The sequence below is a fragment of the Lissotriton vulgaris genome, chromosome 8, assembly GCF_964263255.1.
Source record: "Lissotriton vulgaris chromosome 8, aLisVul1.2, whole genome shotgun sequence".
In the NCBI taxonomy this organism is placed as follows: domain Eukaryota; kingdom Metazoa; phylum Chordata; class Amphibia; order Caudata; family Salamandridae; genus Lissotriton; species Lissotriton vulgaris.
The window spans coordinates 109,543,782-109,568,932 of NC_141696.1; positions in this window are offsets into that span (position 1 = coordinate 109,543,782).

Consider the following 25,151-nt stretch of genomic DNA (forward strand, 5'->3'; position numbering starts at 1 on the left):
CTGAAGCACTGGGCACTCCCATATTATATGGAAGTAAGTCCCTACCTCCCTGCACCCCCTCCTACAGAGCCCATCCTCACTTTGGCCCATCCGCTGCAGTCTAGTCCCAGAGACGTGTACTCGGTGGAGAATATTTAGCTGGATCAGTCTGAGTCGGGCCGATATAGATACTTCCTTAGGGGAAGCAAGCGCACTCCTCCACTCCTCCTCATCTATTTCTAATCTGTCAGTCTCCCATTTCCCTTTGAGATTTAGTAAAAGATCTGGAGAGTTGTTAATAATTTTTTTGTATGTGAGTGAAATGGCATGCTCAGGGAGGTGGCCATCTAGCAGGCTATCCTCCAGGGGGGAGGATTCTGGGGGCTGGGTCCCTGAGGGGATGTTTGTCTGAAGGGAGTGCCTGACCTGCAGGTATCGGAAGTGTTCTGTTTGTGCGAGATCATAAGTGCGTTGGAGTGAGGCAAAGGACACAACACCGACTGGACCCCATAAATCTTTAATGTGGGAGATTCCAATTAGGTCCCTGTTGCAGAACCCTTTGGTGCGACCCAGAGTTCCCAACCTCTCTGAGACCAATAGCGGGGTAGCCATTGTGAGGTGTTGGCCCATCCCAATTTACGCTGTACAATGTGCCATAGTTGAACCGAGTGATGCGTGGGCCCAGTGAGTGGGTACCTGCCAGGCCTACAGTAGAGCGCCACCTCGAAGTTACCACCCGGAAGGAGCCACCGGTCCATTCCATATCCCGGGTCGTTTCCGTCGCAATAGGTGCCCTGATTGATGGCCGAGAGATGTGAAGCCCAATAGTACTTTCGGATATCCGGGAGTGCTATGCCTCCGTCAAACCATCCCAGTGTAAGTTTCTGAAGGGATATGAGGGGCGCCCCAGACCATAGTAGCTCTCTCTGTGTGGCTTCGATGGACGCAAAATAGGATTGTGGAATCAAGTCCGGATAGTTTTGTAGGGCATATAAGAATCGTGGCAGCGCCATCATTTTAAAGTGCGCCGCCCTACCTAATAGGGACAGCGGGAGCTTCCGCCAAGAGGCAGAGTCCCTTTTAAACCGCTGTAGAGGTGGCAGGAGATTCCTCTCATACCTAGTGGCCTTCTCTTTGGAGATGAAAATCCCCAGGTATCTAAACCCATCCGTGGCCACCTAAATCGGGCAGTTCCGCGGGACCGCCGGAGGGTCTCCATGCAGGACATACATTAAGGACTTGCCCAAGTTGATACTATACCCTGAGTTTCTCCCGAAGCTAGTGAAGATGTCCAAGGCTACTATGAGGGACTTACGAGGTCTTGTGAGATAGAAGAGGATATCGTCCGTGTAAAGCGAAATCCTGTCCTTCCATCCATCAGCCCACCGGATCCCCTTCAGGGAGAGGTCTTGTCCGATCCAGGCAGCGAGTGGCTCTAGAGACAGGGCAAAAATCAATGGTGAGAGGGGACACCCCTTTAGTGTTCCTCTCCCTAGAGCAAAAACGTTGGAGGTCTTAATGTTAAACGTAACCTGGGCTAAAGGTTCAGAGTAAAGGATACGCACCCACCCAATGAAGCCAGGGCCGAAGCCCAGTTTCTGAAGGACTGCCATCATATAGGGCCATTCAAGCGTGTCAAATGCCATTGCGGCGTCAAGTGACACCACAAGTGCATCTTCCTGGATAGTGTGACAGCGCCCCATCACTCCGTGAAAACGGCGGAGATTGAGTGCAGTGTTGGGGTGGGGCATAAAGCCCGATTGGTCCGGGTGGACCAGTGTGGGTAGGACTGGCTTGAGCCTGTTGGCAAGGACAAGGCCTTATATTCCGCCGCTTTGAGTTGCATCTGGTGGGATGTCCCTGGATCGCCATCATTATGCGCTGCAATTTCCAGCTCCAGAATATCTCTCTCCATATTGACCATTTGCGCTTCCCGTTCCTTGCAGTGGCCAGCGATCGCCGAAAGGGCCTCCTCCCTAAGCACGGTCTTGAAGGCCTCCTACAGTACTACTGATGAGTCTACCGTACCGTCATTACTCTCAAAGTATCGGTCAATCGAGATAGTCAGTGCTTTCCTTGTGTCTTCATTATGGAGGTACGAAGCATTGATCAGCGCTATACACCCTTCCTGCCTGTCCCCGGTTGTAAGGTGGGCCAGCAGCGGGGAGTGGTCCGAGATACCCCTTGCTGAGTGTGTGGCTTCCTGAATGGTGGTGCCCTGCTGCATAGGTGCTAATATGTAGTCTATGCGTGAGAAGGAGTGGCGTGGGCCTGAAAAGAAAGTGTATTGTTTGTCCGTTGGGTGTCGAAGACGCCAGAGATCAGTAAGGCCAAATGCCTCGATGAAATCAGCTAGCCACATGTGACCCATTGGAATATCTCTGGATGGATGTCTATCAAGGTTCCCCGAGACCACGGCATTAAAATCTCCCCCCACTAGGAGTTTCCCCTCCGGAAGGGAAAGGAGAAGCTTGCCCAGATCTTGATACGATCGTGACTAGGTTTATTCTGCGACCCTCCCATTTTCCCGAGATAGCAGCATAGCGCCCAAGAGGGTCAGAGTCTGTGTGATCAATAACTAGGGGAAAGTTATGACGAAGCAGGATTCTCACCCCCGGGACCCGAAGGTGAAGCCGGCATGTATCGCCAGAGTGTACCCCCATCTATTTAGCGCGTGGCACGTGTTTTCCAACAAGTGGGTCTCCTGCAAGAGTAATCTGGGAGGTGACGTTTAACAAAGTGCAGCACAATGGTCTTTTTGAGCTTATCCCCCAGCCCGTTGACGTTCCAGCTCAGAATCTTGAGGCTTTTATCCCACCTCATAGTAATACATGCTCTTTACTGCAAAAAGAGCCCTGAGGTTCCTGGTACAATGCATAAGTATGTCCGTACAATCCTGATGTGACCATTCCAAACATTCCCCCATGTCCCCCACCGTCCCCCACCCCCAACACCTTCCCCCCCCCAAATCCCCCCGTCCCCAACATGACTGTTGCCCCCACCCCAGCCCCCCTCCCTGCTTCCCTGCTCCGTAGGTTTCAAACTACCCACATCCCCAATTAGCAGAGCGCCTTTCGCCCAAACCCAACCAGGGAGTGAGGAGACCTCCCCCTCCCGAAAAACTCCTTAAGGGGGGAAGAGTGCACCAGCCCCAGCTCCAGCCGCCACCCAAGCCCACCCCGATGCACAAACCTCTTCCGCCCAAGTGCACACTCCTAAATAGTTGATCGCAGTCACAGCAGTTGGTGTCCCGCCATCAGCAGTTCAATGTGCCCCTTCCCTCGGAGTACCAAAGCAGCCCATATAAGACAGGCCCCAAATCTATGGTCTCATTACGTTATATCTTACTGTTCGTAGAGGTCTAATACAAATGTCTGTAGTCTCTAGCTACCATCAGCTTCCCGAAGAGACCCCCACTTGGGGCTGGCCGACCTCGATCGCCAGGAGCGCTGACTCTGGGCGTCCGCTTCCGATCTTCCAGGCGTAGATCCCGGCGATGCCGCCTGGTTATCTCTCCAGCCTCTGCTCGGTCTCGCAGCTGTCCAGCACGTCCAACGGCGTGGTGAAAAACAGGGACTTCCCCCCTGCAATGACCTTCAATTTGGCTGGGAAGAACATCATGTATTTGAGTGCTGCCTTCACTCCAGCGCATGAACGCCTCTCCCGCTGGACCTGAAGCGTGAAATCAGGGAAAAAACGAATAGTGGCGTTCTCGTATTGCAGGTCCCCCATCTGTCTTGCTGTCTGGAGGATAGCGTCTCTATCCCTGTAATTCAGGAGCTTCGCGATGATTGTCCTTGGCGGCGCACCCGGTTTGGGTTTTGGGACTGGTGCGCGGTGGGCTTGTTCAATCGTAAATATGTTAGACAGGCGCTTGGACCTGAGGTGGGCAAGAATGAGGTCCTCCAGGAAAAGCTCAACACTGGGCCCCTCCATTCCTTCCGGCACTCCCACCACGCGTATGTTGCTCCTGTGGGCTCTCCCTTCCTGATCCTCCAGCTTGAGGGCCATCTGTTTGTGTTGGTACACCAGTTCATTGCCCCGTTTTTCCAACGTTTTTGAGGAGGACTGTAACTCTTGGATGTCTGACTCGTTCGCCTTTGCTTTTTCTGTGGTCTTGCCCAGGTCCGTTCAGAGTAGATTGACCTCAATAGATATTTTGTCCATTTTCTTCTCCAGGTTGGTGCCCAACGTTTGTATCACTGACCTAATGAAGGCCAGGGACGGTTCCTTTGGACCTTCAAGTTCTTCGGATGCTTTGCCGGCTTGGCCCTGCCCCACCGGGACCGCATACTTGTCCAACTTGTCGGTTTGGGCGGCCATATTTGTTTTAGGCCTCATAGTGGCAGCTCGTGCGTGTTGAAAGTCGTGCCCCGGGCCTCACCCCTCTCAGGTCAGTGTCGGTGCTGTAGAGCAGTCGGACCTCACTTCCCAGGCGGCCGCCTCTCCGTTCCCAGGGGGGATGCTTCGTTGTTATCAGCTCTATCCTACTTTGGTATGGTGGTGGAGTCAATGCGCCAATTCCGTTGCGCCTTAAGTATCCCCCACAATCGTATAGCAGTGTCCACCACAACCAATATCGTCCCGGGCTGTTCGTTATAGACCCAGGCGTCCTGTACCGCCTCTATAGCTCCCCGGCCCTCCTGCGGCCTTCAGCGCCCGGGCAAGCTTCCCACAGTCTGCCTCCTTCACTACTATCCTAACGCAGGACACCACCTCCACACTTCAGAGGCAGGGCCCATCTGCTGCAATACGCCCCACACAGTCCTGCCGGTTCCAGCGCTATATTCCACCAGTTTAAGTGCGCCGCTCGTTACCCGCACTTATGCCTCTGTAGTCGGGGCGTCTGCCATGCCTACCAGTATTGTCCTTGGGTTACAGGTTTCACTTTAGGTGCGGTGCGTCCGTTTCTCCAGAGCCTGGCCGCGCAAGTGTATGGCCCGCCTCCTCTTCGGGCAACTCGGGCCCTCGGTCCGTCCCTCCAGGGGTAGTGCCACCCCCACCATCGGAGCAGCACCGCCGCCACCGGGCCACGGTCCGGCCCACGGAAGGGTCAAGGAAGTTCCCAGGGGTCCACTCTCCCTCGTGGACCCCCTGCACCGACGATGTCCCCTGGGCACTGCCCCCAAACAGGCCCCCGGCGCCCGCTGTCTCCTCGCGGGCAGGCCTCAAGCCAGGAGCTCGCGTAGGCAGTGCGCCCGACCGCGCGGTTCCTGCGCCTCCGTCTGCCGGCCGGGCCCCGCCTTGCGGGAGCTTCTCCTCCACGGCTGAATCGCGGTTGGCCCCCAAAGTTGCTGCCGCCTGCAGCGGGTCTCTGGGGCTCCTGCAGGAGCGCGTTGGAGTGTGTCTTGGAGCGGATAAGTGACGGATGGCAAAGGGGAAAGACTTGGTCCCGGCGGAGCTCCCCTTCTAGGCGGCCATCTTCGCTGGCGCCTGGCCACGCCCCCCCCAGCAGCTCACTAATATTAATGCAAGTAAACTCCGGCATACACTGAAGCGGCAAGGGAGCGCAATATAAATCTCCCAAATCGTACCTTAAGTCATACTGGTAAACACCCTCACTTCCCTTCCCCTATGCAACTATTTCATCCCAAAATAATCAAAGTCATTTTGGGTAAGCGCTTGTCACTCGGAAATGCCGACTTCTTCGCTCCAAGAATTCTAACCAAAATATTAGGACTCTTATATTGATCTAAAGACAGTGGGAATGTTAAATATGACACTGGCTCTCAACAGCTTTTGACAATCAGGGATACGTTTTGCCGCGTTGGGTTTAAATACATTTTATTTATCACGTAATAAGGTAGTGCGCTGTTTTCAAACTTTTTTTCGAAATTCCAACTAAAGCCAAAGACTTTTTACACACTTTATTATAGTCGAAAATTAAGTATTGCACAAGCTTTCTTTTCCTGCTACCATCACTTAAGCATATACTCATTGCTGCTGAATGTATGTCCGGCCCAACCCTGTCCACCGGCAGTGGCCTTAATTGCATTAACCCCCTCCCCACACGCACCACCCAATCGGCTAAACACTCCGCATTGGTGCGCCATTAATACCGGGCCTCTCTTAGAAAATGTCTATAAAACGTAGACTCTCACCCTCTTTTCCGCCTCAGAACCCCACAAAAGATGTATGCAATGAACACTTCACCTCCAAAATATATCACCGCCAATTCCCCTGCACCCTCAACAGAAAATAAATAGTCTGCAAACACCCAGACCAGTCTCTGCCATAGCTGCCACCCTCCATTAGAACAACATCTCAGGGAACACTCTGGGTCCCTAACCCCTAATATGAATATTTAACTACCCCCGCGCGCACCCGCCTCCACTCCGGATACTAGAAAGTAGCACCTTCCCTGCCCACATTCAGCAACATATTTTTAAAAACCCAGGGTCACCATCTCTTCAAAACACGTGAATGAGTAGTGTTTGTGCGCGGAGAGTGGGTCGGGGTTTATAGCGAAAATAACGTGTTTTATACAGCGCTTCAAATCAAAGACTTGATGCCTCCAACCTCTGTAAAAAATAGGTGTTCCTGAACTCCAACTGTATGGCAGCTTATGGCTTTCCTATATAAGGACGAACGGCAGAGACGGCCCTTTGCAGGATTCAAAGTAGTGTTTTATGGCTTTGAAAACCGCGCGCACCTGGAGCCCTTCACCAATCGTGGGTGGCAGGACAGGTGGGTGGGGGTATCGCGTGGGGGGTGTGTGCGCATGTTGGGGGTAGTGGGGGAGGTGGGAGAGGTTTAAATAAAAAATAAAACTTACCTATACCCCAGGTAACGCGTTTTCCTGCTGCCGCAGCTCTCCTCAGGAAGCTGCCACCCTCCATTAGAACAACATCTCAGGGAACACTCTGGGTCCCTAACCCCTAATATGAATATTTAACTACCCCCGCGCGCACCCGCCTCCACTCCGGATACTAGAAAGTAGCACCTTCCCTGCCCACATTCAGCAACATATTTTTAAAAACCCAGGGTCACCATCTCTTCAAAACACGTGAATGAGTAGTGTTTGTGCGCGGAGAGTGGGTCGGGGTTTATAGCGAAAATAACGTGTTTTATACAGCGCTTCAAATCAAAGACTTGATGCCTCCAACCTCTGTAAAAAATAGGTGTTCCTGAACTCCAACTGTATGGCAGCTTATGGCTTTCCTATATAAGGACGAACGGCAGAGACGGCCCTTTGCAGGATTCAAAGTAGTGTTTTATGGCTTTGAAAACCGCGTGCACCTGGAGCCCTTCACCAATCGTGGGTGGCAGGACAGGTGGGTGGGGGTATCGCGTGGGGGGTGTGTGCGCATGTTGGGGGTAGTGGGGGAGGTGGGAGAGGTTTAAATAAAAAATAAAACTTACCTATACCCCAGGTAACGCGTTTTCCTGCTGCCGCAGCTCTCCTCAGGAAGCTGCCACCTACAGGTAGCCTCCCTCCTCTCCGCCAATCACAACGCTGCAACAGGTGCATAGTGATTGGTGAGGTGCAGGCGCACAGCGCCCCACCCGGGAACCTAATGGGAGGCCCTTTACTCTATGTAGCCGACCAAAGCAGTCAGAGCCCACAACAGTGTGCAAGCCACTCTCCCCTGCCCTCGAGCATGACCGCCCACCAGCCCACAACCAGGCACTTCTGCTTTCTCGCAGTGCGAGAAGCAGAAACATAAAATGGTAGTTTTACCATTTTATGTTTCTGCTTCTCGTACTGCGAGAAAGCAGTGGGGCGACGCCCCACAACTCTATGGAGGAGTCGCTGCTGTTTGTAAAGGGTCTCAACGGTCATCCAATGGGAACCAAGACTTTGATGCATTATCTACAAACTTTAAATCAGACTCATATATATTATCCTCAGAATAATACCATAAAGATATAAGGTTATCACAGCTAGCCTAAATCGCCTGAAGAATCGTAGGCGAGCCAAAATCATACTCCTACATATATCGGATAAAGCTATGCAAAATAATAGCATTAGAATTTGAGATCTCTCTAATGATATGAGCTCCCTGAATCATTGAAACCCAAATTAAGAATGCATTTTCATTTTGATGCAATAAGTCATAACTGAGTCAATATGGTAATTTAGTTTAGTTTATCAGAGTTTTAAGACAAATTAAAATATATTGCTAAATTAGCATCTGATTATTAGATCCGATTCTGAGAATACCAAAGCTCAAGAGTTCAGGAAGGGACAAAAAATGTTAGTTCAAGCAGTCTCCCAAGAAGGACGAGACAACCCTACGTATATGGTATATGAGTCAGTCGGGAAAGGATGCCACGTGAGTCTGCAGCAGGCAAGTCAAATTGACTGGGAAGTTCCACAAAGTCTTTGGCACACGAATAGCCAGCAGCCCATTTATCAGACAGCCAAGAAGAGGAAAATAGCAGAGAGTGCTTGCTGTGCAGTAGTAGTAGTAGTAGTAGTAGTAGTAGTAGTAGTAGTAGTAGTAGTAGTAGTAGTAAGCTGTGGCAAGAACCAGAGCAATAGCAACAGCAGTCTCTGTCCGTTCAATCAGGCAATAATATATCCTTAAGTTTTCAAGGGTGACACTTCCTGGAGTCACCTTATCGATCAGACCACTCAGTCTATTGGTCAGTTTGTTTAGGATGAACGTCAGGTGACATAAGAACACATAATGTAGAGAAATAGGTGGTACCATCACGCAGACCTTAAGCAATCCAGTGTGTGAAATGTAGAAACCATGCTCATTTAGCAAAGAACATAAGCAAGTCCAAGAGTAGAATTTACCAGGCAGATGTCCTGTATTGTGACAGAACATGTATCAAATATTATGCACAGTACGTGAGAACTCAGGAAAGAAAACACTGGTTTGTTATTTGTTAGATTGAGAAATTCTCTCACGAGTAGAGGATTCAGCAAGTCAAGAGACTTCACAAATGCAGTCAGCCTATATTAAATTAAAGCTAATATAATGTAAAATATACATGTCTATAGATCAAACATTTACAGAAATGATAACGATATCATGAATCTCACATAATTCTGATGCATTTGGAATAATTTTGTACGGTTACAAATAACGTGCCACATTGAATGTAAATATGTTTCTAATTAATATATGAAGAAACCGTTTACTATGCATTACATTAGTATACACATGACATTCAATCTCTAAAAGTTTCATGCATGCAGGATTGATTAGGATTGTGTAGCACTTTTTTGGTCATTTCGGTGCACGCGTCCGCATACATAACAAGCATTTGCAATGCAATAGGTCTCGCATTAGGAAAGTTTGAGCTATTGGTCTTGTAAATGACAATTTTTTTTATTTATGTGTTGGTTTTGAAAATAGCTAAATTAATAGCTTTGTCATTTCCAATGCCAATAGTTATAACTTTCGCAAATGTGACACCTATAGCATTTGTAATGCAACATGTTTTGTATTTACGTGACTTAGATGTATTGATATTACAAATTACAATGGTTTTTAATTTTTTTAAATAATTAATACTTAAATAAAAGTGATTTTAATTTATAATGGCAATAGCTTAAACTTTTGTAAATAACTTTTGTGAAGATTATGTTCAGTGTATTTTATTGTGACGAAGATCCAAAAACAGAAGTGAAATATTAACATCTTTTTGTGACATTTGTAATAAAGCTTGAAACATTGAGAGAACATATTTGAACCAGTTGTTGTTGAATGGTTGGGCAGATTAATGCTGGGGTGGCGCTGAGTGGTACACGCTCTTATAAATCTAATTACAAAATAATAGAATTGACATCCTATCAAACAATGAAGCGTGTCCATAAAAACATGAAATTGTAAAGCATGTTCTAGGTTTAGCATGTCTGACTTAAAAAGAGCATTGGCCGATTCCTCGCACTCTCAATTTGGTGAAGTGAGAGATTTGAGGCGCAGTGTGGCAAAAAAAGTGTCCAAGCTCACACAATGTGGTGAAATGGGGAAGCCGTGATTAAATAAACAATCATTTGGTTTTTTGGTAACAAAGCCAAACCAGGGTTTTATTAATTCCGGAGTTTACGTGCTATTTTAGTGCATATTAGACATATGTGTTTAGTAATAAGACATAACCGTATGTTTTAATAAACTTCAAAGTGCAATACGAGGTATGTAGCAAGTTCTACTGTTTGTGCACCATAAAAATGAGTTAGGCACTAATAAAAGAAATCCATCATCTTTGGAACATAATTGTTTAAATGGGAGATTTACAGTAATCTGTGTTCTGATGTTGCCAAAAAGACACATTGGACTTGAAACCTCATCGATTGCGCACTTTGACCAAGGGTTGTGTGTTTATTGGATTTAACCCACAGATGCGCACGTTGGTTCCCCTTCAATCTGAATGCGCTGCAGTCCTCCGCGAGGCTTCCCTCGTTATCAGCTGTTAAGACCTAGCCAAGAGAGGGATGCCAATTCCCATGATGCACTGCGAGCGCAGTGCAGGCTTGAAATAGTGTATTACACATCTTGCGTGTTTTCTGGCAAAATGCGGGGAAAATATTGTTCCACTCACGGGTGTCCTACCCACTTCTGGTGAGAAGTAACTTCCAAAGAGCATGCACTGCCCTCCCGTCTCTGTCAACTCAGCTTCCAGGGTTATTGGGACCAGGTCAGGGCTTTAAGTGGGCCGGGTCTCAAGGGGTCTGAGCACCGGCAGTTGTTTTCAAGGGGCCTCGAAACGGGTCTCTATCGGGCTCTGTTTTGAGCCCTGACACAGGCAGCCTGTTGTTTTCCCCTGACTGCAATGACCGCTGTTTGCTGTCACTGCAGTCCGAAAAAAAGTGCCATGGCTCAAAACAAAGCCTGATAGAGACCCGTTTCGAGACAGCACCTGGCACATGGATTTGCGCTGCTCACACTGCTCACTTCTCAGTAGTAGAGAAGTTACGGCATGACGTCATGCCAGGTGAGCGTTGTGGGGGAAGGGAAATCCTTTAAGAGTCATTTTCTTTCTGGATTTCCCTTCTCTTTCTGAAACTCAGGAGAAGCAACATTGTGGTAGGGTCACCAAGGATTTAATTGGAAGCTTTGTCAATATTATATACAAGTTATAGTTGCAGCTTATTTACCTTCTGCAAGTAATAACCATTGACAAAGTCAATATTACTTATTGTAGGTATGATGTTACTTGTATCAAATATCTGGATGCAATGACGGAAACAGCAAAATACAAGTCGGGCGGCACATAAATGCTAAGCACAGATTTTTTGCGTAAGTGATTTAAAGCCACGCCCCTAAGTACACTGGCCACGCCCCTTTGAGAGACCCCCCCAGTTTTTTCATCCCACTTAAAGCCCTGATTGGGACAGTAGCAACCACTGCGGCGTATGCACACGAAGTAGTTTAATCTCAGTATAGTGAAACGAGGGCCATGAGCTCAGAGAACCGCCTCGTTTTAACACACATTGTGAATGCCGATACTTAATTTGTACCGGTGGGCGCAGACAGTGGGCACTAGAACTCCTTTTTGGGGACCAAGACTTTGTTTTCATCGTCGGGTTTCGTCCCAGAGCAATGAATTGAGGAATAAAAAGAAGAAATAAGGTTTGTTATCTGTGGGAATAGGCTGGACCAGTGCTTGGCTCCTAAGAAAAACTTTAGGGCTAGGCAGGTATCTTTTAACAAATTAAGCATTTTGCATGCCCAGTCAACAGAGAGCGCTGTTGTGGACCTGTTTAAATGCCTGGCCTTGACACTTGTCCTTCATGCTAGCCGTAGTTGTAAAGAAAATGAGCATCTTTGTGCAGACGGGTATAGGGCTCCAAGCATCGGTGCACTGCCTGAGCCCACCATGGACAGCGTACACACACGGTCACAGTCTGTATATGGAAGTTTTCCCAATTCCAGTGTATCCTCGAATCACTCTTACAATGACGTAGATAAAAACAAGTACAAAAGTTCGAAAAACGTCCACCCGTGGTTATGTAAACCCTCCTTGTGAATAGTAACAGCCTTGCTAGTTACAGAAGGAGCTCTACATGTAACAATTCACATTAAGCCTGTTTTATGTTAGTCTGACCTTGAAAAATCTGCTTCACCCTAATATCAACACAGATGCAAGGGTTCCTTCCTTCGATGCAACGTGCACAGAAAGGCGTTGTTTTAAGGTCTTAGGCAAGGGAATGTGTGTTTTCTCTACCTGTGGCATAATGATTCCGGCTGCTCTCTAAATCTAATTTAAATATATCTGTCTTTAAATCCCGTAGGAGGCGCAGCAGTGAGTCCCAGGAGGTTGGCGTGTATACACAACAGGAATAAATCAAACCCTCCGCCCACCTCCCGTAAGGACCACCGCCGTGTTACAGAAACATAGCTTGGCCCTGAAGGCGGAATGCATCAGTAAGCTGCTGCAACTCCAGGACCTCCGCGTCCCCTGAAAGCTCAATTCAATCTTGCAAGGCACGAAGGACGGAGATCCGCACGCGCGACCAGCTAACATTTTCTCCAAGCCAGCTTTGCCCCTGGGTCTAATAACAAGCTGCGAGCGTGCGCATCCTGAAAACGGAAGTTCGGGAGCGTCACGCCTGTCGTGGGGCGGGACTTCCGTTTTCCGCGAAGCCCGCGCCCACGGAGTCAGGACGGTGCGGTGAGTAAGCCTTAGTTGTGTGTGTGTGTGTGTGTGGGGGGGGGGGAGGGTAGAGGGCGGCGGCGGCGTGTGTATGCGTGCGTGTCTGTGTGTGCGTGCAGGGGGGTGGGAGGCAGCAGCGTGTGTATGTGTGCGCGCGCCTGTGTGTGTGTGTGTGCGCGTGCAGAGGGGTGGGGGCTGGCTGTGTGTGCGCCGTTAATGCATGCGAGGGAAGCAAGTTAGTCTGCGCAAGCGCGGATCAGACGCGCGCTCCCGCGGTCAAAACTGAGACTGCAAAAGCGCGCGTCTGAGTCGTGTCTTCATTCCTAAATACGGGTGACAATAGGTCTGAAGCGACACAATCAATGCTTACGCATTGAATGTAGGTCTGCTCGACCTAAAAAGCATTTGTAGCAATTTCACTTTCAAAATCAAATAAAATATTCATGTTTGATTAATTTTCACTAGTTATGCATACTTATAATTTGAATGATAGGGGTAAACTATATAACGTGAGAGTTAACCACTTTACAAATTGTAGCATTTGTTAATAACGTTTAATACTTGTTGAGTTAGAAAATCTCACCCTATGTTAATAATATGAATGATGCAACTAAACTACACTTTTTCTGCATGTTTTTACGATGCAGTAACTAAAATACTCTTATTTTGTCATATTTTCTTGAATGTGTAGAGGGTGCACATTTTTTATTGTTCTTGTAAAAGTTTTGTATTGTGGTTTCTATAGTCATTAAAGGTTTTTAATTTAATTTCTCTCCATAAATTCCCCCTTTGATGATGAATCAAGCCATCACATTCTTATTTTTATAACATCTGATGTCGCGTTATAGTTTTTTTGTCTTCATTAGTTTTAGTCTAGGCTGCTTTAGGGGAGGGGAGAGGTGTGGCGCCGTGGCCAGGGTGACTGACTCGGGGATCACAGTTCGATCCCGGGGCAGATTAGCCAAGTAAGTCTAGGCTGCTTTAGGGGAGGGGAGAGGTGTGGCGCCCCGGCCAGGGTGACTGACTCCGCAATCTGGGGATCACGGTTCGATCCCCGGGGCCGGCGGAAGATTAGCCAAGTACCATGCGACTCTGGGCAATAGCTCGCTTAGTCTTCCCGACGGCCCCCAGCGCCTAGAGACCCTAACGGGTGATGGTCGTGCTTTACAAATGTGGATTATTATTATTATTTAGAGCTTTAAACTCATCTTAATACCCACATTGTCTCTTCCAATTCTACTTCAGTTCAATTCAATTCTACTTCAGTTCAGTTCATCGTCAGGTTTCGTCCCAGAGCAATGAATTGAGGAATAAAAAGAAGAAATAAGGTTTGTTATCTGTGGCAATAGGCTGGACCAGTGCTTGGCTCCTAAGAAAAACTTTCTTTTCACTCCTCTTGTCTCTTTCTTTGCATTTATGTATCTGTAGATTTTAATAAAAATAATTAGCTTTAGTATGCAAGCAGCAATTATTAGTACATGTTTTAAAATTCGACCCACTAGTCCACTTCCGAGATTAGTAAACAATTTTCCTATTGCGGAAAATCTTTTTCCAATTGCTTCCCGAGCACCATCAGCTTTTAATCCACTCAAATCTTTTTCCAGGTGCATAATGTTAGTGTGCATCTTTTAAAAACTTTACTTTGGTAATGAGACATATTATCAAGGGTAAAAAGTTCGAACTACCATAATATTGAGTTAAAAATATCGTGGGATGGAAATATTGAGTGCAAGAATATCATTGTCAAGAATATTTATTTGAAGGTAAGTAATATCGATTAAAAAAATATAGAAGTTATTAATATCGTTTGCAAAAATATAGTTTAAAATATTGTTTTTTTTTAAATTAGTGTTATGTATTTTGGTACATATTTTAAATGTAAGAGATGTATTTTTTGTATAAGTATTGTTTGTTTTTTAATGTGTTGAATTTTTAGCAGTTATTAATTTTATTTTAATTACGTTTTGAATTTTTTAGTTCCGTAGTAGGTTGTGGGGTTATAGGGGAATAGGGTGGGAAGTAATTTAATTATAATAAATGTATGAATATTTTTTATTTAATAATATTTATTTGAGATTTCATAATGTTAATGATGTTTTACATTTTTTGGGGTAAATTGTAGGTGCGGGTTGTGGGGTTTATTGGGGTCAGGGGTGGGAAGTAATTTATTTAAATTAATTAATAGTTGTTAATTAGCATTAATTGGCAATTTATTATATAGTGTAATAATTTTCGGTGCAGTTTGTGGGGTTTATAGTGGTAAAGGGTGGGAAGTAATTTATTTTTAATTAATAATTTGCTTTTTAATATTAACTCATTGACAAATATGGAAATTTTGAAATCAATTTTAGTTGTGGGATTTTGGGGTTTTTAGGGGTAAAGGGGTAAAGGGTAGGGTAAAGGGTGGAACTTTCGGGGTCACTCTGTGTAGCGTTATTTCGTTTCGTCCACCCGTTAATATTTCGTCTACCCGGGAGAGTTGCATAGTCACAGGATAACTGGCAGGATATTGTAGCAGGATGAGAAGGTCTCGGAGCCGGGAGCCTAAGCGGCCATCTTGGTCGCCAGCTTGGCTCCTCCCCAATAGTCCCTTTTTCTGATGTGATGGAAATTTGGCTAATTTTTTGGGAGATATTCATCTTATTAACGTATATCAGGTAGGCATCAAAGAGTTAATTATTCATATATATCTTGACTATTACTTTGCAGAACCTTGGAAGGTCTGCGAATCTTGAAGATCGGATTGCCTAATAGTAACTGGAAATTTCTGTTGTGGTGGCCATTACAGGATGCCAAGCACCAAAGCCTGTGTCCTGGAAAAAGGTGTCAGAGGTTCCTAAGCGGAGAATCCCTTGGCCCCAGGGATGATGTGGAGAGTGTCAGAGTGGCAGCTAACCCCACCCCCAAAGAAAAATAAAGAAAGCCTTATTTTTGTTGTGAGATTCATAGACCCAGTGAGAGGTGAGCTGGAGCACCACATCACCTCTGAAGGGGCTGTCCAAGTCTGTTGTCTCCCCTCCAGCATACCTCCACTAAGGCCTTAGCCATCAATTTCTGACATGAGAAGTTTTTTCATCATCAGGCTCCAGGTCTGTTTCTCTGTCTATTACTGATGATGAAATGCAGACAGTTTAAAATTGAAGATCAATAATCACTGTAAGGTCCTGCTAAAAAGCATGACTCCTCTTCATCTTTTATCTTGAAATCATTGAACATTTTTTGGATTCCAAGTAAATTTACCCAGTTACATTTTTGGACTTCAACTATGTCACTACCCAGAGTGTGACCATGCTTCTCCTTGCTAGGGAAGTTGGTTCGCCACAACCTACTTCAATTAAGAGCTTATAATAATTTTCCAAAGATACTAATTACTGAACTCTGCGCACCAGATCACTTTCAGAAATACCCCTATTGATTTATGTTAAAATAATGACAACAGAAACATAGTGCTACCAAAATATTGAGGACACAAATATTGAGAAGGCGAGCATGTATATGTTAAATTGTGTCGATTTGCATATAAAAAATATCTAAGCTTTGTATGTGATTGAAAAATTCCCCCATTAATTCAGCATTTTGTTTCTCAGGCACTAAATTAAAGTGTTTGCTAAGAGGCACTTGAGAAAAGACTAAGGGGGTCATTACGATGGCGGACAGACTTGAGTCCGTACGCCATTGATGTTGATACTGGGACCGCATGCCTGGATTGTGGCGGTCCCGCACACAAGATTCATATATAAATCTTCAGCCAAACTTCCTTTCGTCTCTTCCTGCATCCTCTCTCTGTTTTTGTCTCTCCTTCTCTCCTCTCCCAATGTATTGAGACTGAACTATTTTGTTGAGTGCCCGATGGAGCTACCTGGTTTAGCTATAGAGGAGATGGACCGTGGACTCCCTCCTTGCCTGTTGTCTCTTCCCCTATCCCCCCTTTCTCTCCTTCCATGCCCCCTCCCCTCTACGCTCCATTTATTTTGCCCTCCATGTTCCTTTAATTGCTTTTCCCATTGAGACCGAGCTATTTTGCCAATGTCCGGTGGAGCTACCTGATAGCTATAGAGAAGATGGGTTTTGGGACTTCCCCTCGACCGTCACCTACCCAGCCGGACTTTGGACAGACTTTCCTTTCGCCTCTCTGCCGTATCTCCCTCCTACCCCTTTACCCTTCCCCTCTACACTTCAATTATCTTGTCTTCTATGTCTCTTGCAATTGTTTGTCTAGCAACTGATGTAAATTGGAACTGATGTAATCTTGTAATTGTATTTTTGTGGAACCTTATGTAAAGCGCTCTGATACCTCCGGGTCTAGCCAACGCTATATAAAACTCCTGAATAAATAAATAAATAAATTACGATAAGACCACCACCTTGGCAGTCACATTTTTAATCTCTGACATTGTGGGCGGTGCTGCTGGCTGTAGCACCTGCCGCAATGTCAGAAATACAGCGTTTGCATCCCCCTGCACTACTTGGCAGGCACCACGTGGAGCTTGCCACCTGGTGCAGGGAAATGTAGGAACCCCCCCCCCCCCCAGTGCATACCCACCTCCCCCAAGACAAGGGGGGCCCGCTACACATCAGATGGATCTACACGATGTGGGGAAAGCTATTCCCATGTAGCAGGATCCTTACAATTTTTTTAGGCAGCCTTTAATAGGCGTTTTTCTCACATATAGTAAATCCCTGGGAAAGCAGGATCTACAAATCCCAAATAGGATATTTAGTGAGATGTAGGTACACCCCCCCCCCCCAGTGCATACCCACCTCCCCCAACACAAGGGCCCCTATATGCAATCCCCGCCAGCCTGTGAATGGCGGTTTCACCGCCTTCCACCGGCTGGTGGGGAGGCAGCATCGTAATATGGCGGACGGTGCCTGCTAGGCACCGCCACCATATTGTTGATGTGTGGTGGGCCCGCCAGGCAATCGTAACGATTGCTTGTGGCAGACGGACTGTGTGTCCTGCCAGCACACGGCCTGCCATTGTCATTTGGCGGGCGGAGAAGTGTTTTACGACGGCGGTGAAACCGCCACCGACAGGGTGCCGGTGGCGGTTTCATCGCCATCGCAATGACCCCCTAAGTCTTAATTAGAATAATATTTAAGTTGTCCTTTGCAATAAAACAAACTAGTTAGCGCACTGCAGGAAATTCCAGAAGTATCAGGTAAGTAATGGTAAGTATCTCCCTCTGAGACTAAAGTGGTTAACTGTAAACACACCCAACAATCTTGTGCATGCATGATTTCTACATATTCATAAATGAGTTTAGTAAACACATTCGATGAGAAATTGGTACTTAACTGATCTCCCTGTAAAGGCTTATCAGCTAACATTCTTAGTCCATAGTTATTTTTTTTTTAAGGGAGTTTTAGTAACAGAAGTTGATGAGGCAAATTCAGAATAATGGGAAATGTAAGCAGAATCGAAATTTGCCTAGCTTACGTAACGGTAAGTTTCAATTCTATTAAGGACACGGAGGCGAGGATTATGCTATATCTTCCTTCGCTTTATTAACATAAAGACTCCACAGCAGCTTAGGAAAAGATATATAATAGTAACAAAATGCTTTAAAACATAAAGCATTGACGGAACGTTCAACAAATCAAAACAACAACTCCCAAGAGTCTCTTTGTATAATAATAGTCCATAGTCCTTCCACTCTGTCCATCACCGCTATAATCCGGCCTTCTCATCCTCTTCCTCCTCTTTCTTCGCGCAGATCACGCCTGAGCCTCATTGATCCTGTTTAGCACCCTCGTTGCCTGTCGAGAAAGAAACAGCATCAGCGAGGTGGTCCAGGAATGCGACAATAAGGCGAGGAGCATTCAGTGACTAATACAGTACCGACCATGTAAAGGAAAACGCTTTACTTAAAGCCATACGGGTGGGTAGAGACACCACTGTAGCCTGGGTGGGATAATCCTCGCCTCCGTGTCCTTAATAGAATTGAAACTTACCGTTACGTAAGCTAGGCAAATTTCGATTCTATGTCAGGACCGGAGGCTTCAGATTATGCTAGTTCAAAGCTTACTTACCACCAACTGGGCCAAATCCACCACCGGCTTGAAATAAAACCTCTTAAAGGTGGAATCCGAGGACCAATCCGCCGCTCGCATTAGGTCCTCCAAGCGAGTACCCACTGAGAATGCCTTAGAGGCCATGGCCCCCCTGGCGGAGTGTGCTCCAAAAAGAGAAGTATTGATGCCCGCTTCTTGCATGACCCACCGCACCCACCGAGCAATAGTGGGAGAGGAGACAGCTTTGTGTGGCTTTCGCAGGGCAATCAACAATTGACGCTCGCCCGGAGGGCGCAAATCCAAGGTCAGATCCTCATATGCTTTGAGGCATTGCACAACACACAACTTAGGAGTGTCAAGAAAAGCTGGATACGAAATGGACCGCGACGATGTTTTAGTGCGTCGGCCCACGGTAAAAGTAACCCCATCCGGGGAAAAAATGCGTGCAGAGACATCCAGCGCGCGCACATCAGAGACGCGTCTACAAGAAATCAAACATAACAACATGGCCAACTTCGCCGACAGTTCTTTGAGAGACAGATAGGAATTAGCCGGCCAGGACAAGAACAAGTTCAGAACCAAATTGAAGTCCCAAAGGACGGAGTACCTGGGTTCAGGAGGCAACGCGAGGCGAATAGCCCGTAGAAGCCGGCAAACAAAAGGATGTTCCCCTACTGGGTGGCCATCGAAGTTATTATGGCCCGCCGAAATCGCCGATCGAATAGCATTGATCGTTCTATAGGCCAAGCCCTTGTCGGCCAGGTGAGCCAGAAAATTCAGCACGGGAACGAGGCCTGCGACCAAGGGATCCAAATCCCTTCGTAGACACCAACGCATCCACTTAAGCCAAGCGGATCTGTAGCGCTTCGTCGTACTATCGGCCCATGCTTTGGAGAGCAAGTGCTCAGCAGACCCCGAAAGGCCTGGGAGCGACCAGCGTCTCCTGAGAGCCTCCACGCCACGAGGCGAAGAGAGCTCTGCGTGATGAGAGGATGCGGTTCCCGATCCGGATTTGTCAGGAGCAGAGGAAACAGGGGGAGTAGGATTGGAAAATCCCAAGAAAGTTCCAGAAGAACCGGAAACCACACTTGAGACCTCCAGAGCGGTGTAACCAACACCAACTCCGCTCCCTGGAGGCGTATTTGGGCCGCCGCCCTCATGATCATGGAGAACGGGGGAAACGCAAATGGTTGTTCCCGACTCCAATCCTGTAGAAAGGCGTCCGTGGCCTCCGGCTGAAAAAACGCAGCAGCTGGTGGTCGAGACGGGACGCAAACAGGTCCACTGAAAAGGGACCCCAGAGAGTTTGTAGCCACCGGAAGACCTCCGGATCCAGTTTCCACTAGCTGGCGTCCCTGAGGTGTCTGGAGTGCCAATCCGCTACTTGGTTGGACTGACCCGGTAGATATTCCGCTGTCACCGCAATGTGGCGTGACAGGCAATAGTCCCAGAAGTCCTTCGCCAGATCCACCAAGGCGCGGGAACGAGGACCCCCTAGATGGTTCACATAACGAACCGCCGAAATATTGTCCATCCGCAACAGGACACAGGCCTTGACCGAATCCTTGGTCCAACAACGAACTGCGAAGGAGCCCGCCAGGAGCTCCAAACAATTGATATGCAATCGTTGTTCTTCTGAAGACCAGGCGCCGCCGGTGGAAAAATCCCCGCACCGGGCGCCCCAGCCCGACCTGCTGGCGTCGGACTCTATGATCAGGTCCGGGGCCGAACCGAAGATCGCCTGACCATTCCATGCCTCCATGTGAGACAGCCACCAGGACATTTCCTCCTTCACCTCGTCCGTGAGGGGGACCCACTGATCGTAACTCATCCCACGACGCAGGTGCTGCGCCTTCAAGCGTTGGAGAGACCTGTAATGCAGTGGGCCTGGGAAAATCGCCTGGATGGAGGACGAGAGAAGTCCTACCACCTTGGCAATATGGCGCAGGGACGTGCGATCCCTCGCGATCGTCTGCCGAAGCAGGTGTCGTATTTTCGCGACCTTCCGACCCGGCAGGCTCAGGACCGCCTGCACCAAGTCCACCACGAAACCTAAGAAGACGATCTTCTGAGTGGGAACCAAAACCGACTTGGAGCCGTTGATCACGAACCCCAGCCTCTGGAGCAGATGGACAGCTTGTCGCAGCTGGCCCACCAACACCTCCGGGCACTGCCCCATGAGGAGGATGTCGTCTAAGTACACTAACATACGGACCCCCTGACTTCTGAGAAACTCCACTACCGGGTGGAGAACCTTCGTGAAGCACCATGGGGCCGACGACAGACCGAACGGCAGTGCGGTGAACTCGAACACCTTGCCGTCCCATAGGAATTGAAGGAAACGATGATGAGGGGGATGGATGGGGACGACCAAGTAGGCATCCTTGAGATCCAGTCTCACCATCCAATCCCGAGGGAGGAGTACGTCTCGAAGGAGGTGGATACCCTCCATTTTGAAATGTCGATAGACCAACCACCCATTGAATTCCTTGAGATTGATCACAGGTCTCTTGCCCCCATCTGTCTTGTCCACCAAAAAGACGTTGCTGAGGAACCCGTGTGGGTGGCGCGTTGATAGACGGATGGCCCCTTTGCGTAGCAAGTCCGAGACCTCCCCGTCTATCAACCGCGCGTCGGACTCCGAAAAGACCATTGGGCGCGGGGGCATCGCTTGCGTGGGCTGGTCGTAAAATTCTATGTGGAACCCACGTACAGTTTGTAAGACCCAAGCGTCGGCAGTGAGCAATTCCCACTCCCTGTAACAGGTTGCCAGCCGCCCCCCAATCGGAACTTGATCCAAACAAAGGACACTTACCGGGGGCATTTCCTTGTCCGGAGTTCTTCCTGAACCCTCTGCCGCCGAAGCGTTGCCCTCTGGTGGGGTAGAAGTTGTTAAAGTTCGCAGAGGTCTGGTATTGGCCTCTTCCGGAGCCTTGTCCTTTATTGTTGGTCTGCTGGCCACGGCCGATCGCGCGGCCCCTACCGCGACCGGCCCCTCCGGAGAAACGTTGGTGAAACACCCTCTTAATGCTGGACTGGGCCTTATCCAGCGACGTGAACGTGTTCACGAACTTGCCCAGCTCCCTGATGAAGGGTTCGCCAAAGAGGCCTCCCTGGGCCACAGCACCCGCCTCCGACGAGGCCAGGTCTCCCAACTTCGGGTCCAATTTGATCAGGAGCGAACGCCGCCTCTCCGTAGATAGGGCGCAGTTGGCGTTGCCCAAGAACACTATCACCCTCTGGGCCCAATTCGAAAGCACCTCCGTAGAAATGACGGTGCCATTCGCCTTAGCCTCCTCCGCCATATCGAGGATCTTCGTGGCAGGCCCAACCGCATCCAGCAATTTATCCTGGCAGGCCCGCCAGGACCGATCGATGCCCTTCCTGGGGTCCTTCATAAATTTCACCAGGAAGGTGGCCATCTTGGCATCCAACTCCGGGGTCATGGCCACCTTGCCTTCCAAAGTCGGCCTAGGGCACTCCCCACGTAGGCAACCTCTCGTCTCCTTTTCCAGGGGCTTGCGCAGCCTGCCCGCTACAAATTTTGCCACAGTCTCCCCCGGTGTCCACGCCGCGGAGCGAGGATGGACGATCTCGTCCGGGTCCAGCATGCCCGACTCATCTCGCGACATCTCCTTGGCAGAGGACGCCTGAAGCCAAGATCGGGTCGACTCCCCGTCGTCATCGGTATCCGGAGAGTCGTACACCGGAGAAGCGGGGGCCGTCGACACGTCCCCCGAAGCACCAGGGTTCACCAAGGGAGCAGGGGGCACCGCCGTTGCCTTCGCCAGGAAGGCGTCCCGAAGACGCTCAAACGCGCCCCTGTCCACTCCTTGGGCCTCCGATGACGGCCCCTCCTTACAAGGCCTCTTCGGGGCGGGTGGCAACCCGCCGGACGTCCCCGGGAGATCGGGGGACGGAGGCACATGCGCTGATGCCAGCTTCGCGCACTCTTCCACGATGCGGGCTGAAAGGCGGTCCTCCATGGGGCCTACCACCTCCGTCACGCAGCGGTAAACCGAATTGTCCACCGCCTGGTAAAATTCGTCGTCCTGCAGATAGGAGTAGGGTTCCTCCTCGTACTCCCCTTCCATCCTGGATCACAAGGGCAAATCCGGGGCACCCTGTAGGGCGGCAGTTGAGATAGATCTCAGATATGGGCAGGCCAACTGGCTGCAATCACGTTTTTGGCCAACCGACGTGGCAGGTGGGCTGCACCAACCCCCAAGCGCGCAGACCCTCCTCGCCGGGACCGGGTCTCCGCACCCCTCAAGGGCGCTAAGCCACACTTCAATCAAAGAGGTGCACAAAGTTCACCCGAAGGTGTTTCACGCTGTCAGAGCCGCAATACAGACCCCAACGGGGCGTCAGGAGCAGGGAGGTACAGACCCGGAGCACCAGGTGTCAGAGGGGTACGCGAGGGTTGGCTCCTGCGCAAGCAGACTCCACGGCGCGGCTCCTGGCACTGCCGAGGCGCGCCGAAGGGTCGGCGAGACGTCAGGGCGCCCCCTGGCGGCTTACCTACGCACCGCACACAAATGGGAAAGAAAGATCGCGTAGGAACGAAAGAGCGTTCCCGCGACCGGGGACTCTGTAAGGGAATAAACCATGTAGTGAGTCCCCCAACGATCGTACACACAATACAATCAGCAAACATCGAAAAGGAAAAAACATGAAAAGCACTTATCTGGCTGCGAGAGCAGCGAAGAAAGAGGAGGAAGAGGATGAGAAGGCCGGATTTATAGCGGTGATGGACAGAGTGGAAGGACTATGGACTATTATTATACAAAGAGACTCTTGGGAGTTGTTGTTTTGATTTGTTGAACGTTCCGTCAATGCTTTATGTTTTAAAGCATTTTGTTACTATTATATATCTTTTCCTAAGCTGCTGTGGAGTCTTTATGTTAATAAAGCGAAGGAAGATATAGCATAATCTGAAGCCTCCGGTCCTGACATAGAATTATAGAAAACGTAGCAAGTATACATGCACAGACGCATTTGCGTTTCAATGATACTGGATTTGGATACATACCTACGCTAGAATCAGAACTCACAACTTTGTTAAAAACTTAAATTAGATGTAAGCAGCACCGATGGAAATTAGGAGCTTGTAGTTGGTTTTTAGCTTTTCTTAATCACAGTTCGCATTCACCCACAGCCTTATTGATTTATTTAATAGAATATAGCGATTCCTTAATCTCCTTGTATTGACTTAATGTTTTGTTGGCAAAGTTCAAATTTAGCACAACAATTTCTCAAGGTGGTTCATATAAACTTGAGTTGTTAGACAAAAAGGCATGATATGCTTTTTCCCCACAATCATTTAATGTCAAATAATTCCACTCTGTTGCTGCGTATTTGCAACTTGATATCCTTTCTATTTTGGACCTTCTCACTGACGGTCTGTCACTATCACTTTGTTCTGACGGATTAGAGACTTCCGAGAGAGTTCAAGGTAGTCTTCCCTTAGTTAGAATGTGTCTCAATCCATCTGTTCTTCTGGGCCAATGGTCTCCATTCACTACTCCTGTTAAAGCTGTACTGTTCCCTTCATTTAGGTCACCAAGCCTACTCTTCCTCTTCTGACCCTTCTATACCTACAAGAGCTGACTCTCTCAGAACCACCTCAGTACCAGTGCCAAGAATCCCATTAGCTGAAGCCCCCGCTACAATTTGGCTAACCTGAGACTGCTCTCTCACTGTAACCACCGGCACATCAGAAACAGGCATATCATCTTCAAGGGGACATGTAAGTGTGGGCAGCATGGACCCAATTTGGAAGACCTCCACATATGACAGCAGTTGTGGTTACCAGGATCACTTGGAATGGCCCACGCCAGCATGGTTCCAGGCACAACTTGCATATGTGCTTCTTCATCAGGACCCAGTCTGTGGCTGAGGTCGTGGCACTGCTCTTGCTGAGGCGAATATGCACCTTCCCCAATCTGCTGAGACGCAGAACGTACCATGTCAGCCAGTCCTTTAGAGTAATCAATCACCAAATAATCTGTAGTGTTAAGCAGGGCATTAGCTGAAACTGCAAGCTGTCTCCTAGCCCTCCCCATAATAGTCTTATGAGGGGACAGTCCCATTCTTCTTTCTGGGGTACTTCTCAAACTCATTAACACAAGAGCCAAAGCATCAGGCCATGTCAGTCGTTGAAGCACACACCTTTGTCAACCTGGATTTTTTTTTTAAACTGTTTTTATTATGTCAATCATCAAATACGATGCAGAGCTCTGTAACCCAGAGACAGGCTGCCACATGATACAAAAGAAGTATTGCGTTGACTTTTAGTATATACATTATACAAAACTGAAATAATAAAGAAACAACACCCCCCCATGCACTGTCTTTGCACCACACCACTAATAACATATATTCGCCCGCACATAAGTGACATAGTCTGCCGGACCCTATAGGTCCCAAACCACAATTCCTACCCAATTAACCCTCAACTGGGGCTGGGGGCTCTAGGTCTAAACCTCTATAGGTCGCCCACCTCCTCCAAATCTTAAAATGCTTCAGTGGGCAACCTCGAGCTCTAAAAATAGGAATCTCCAAACCCATATTGAAATCCAGACCATTTTTCCATGCAGAGAGCA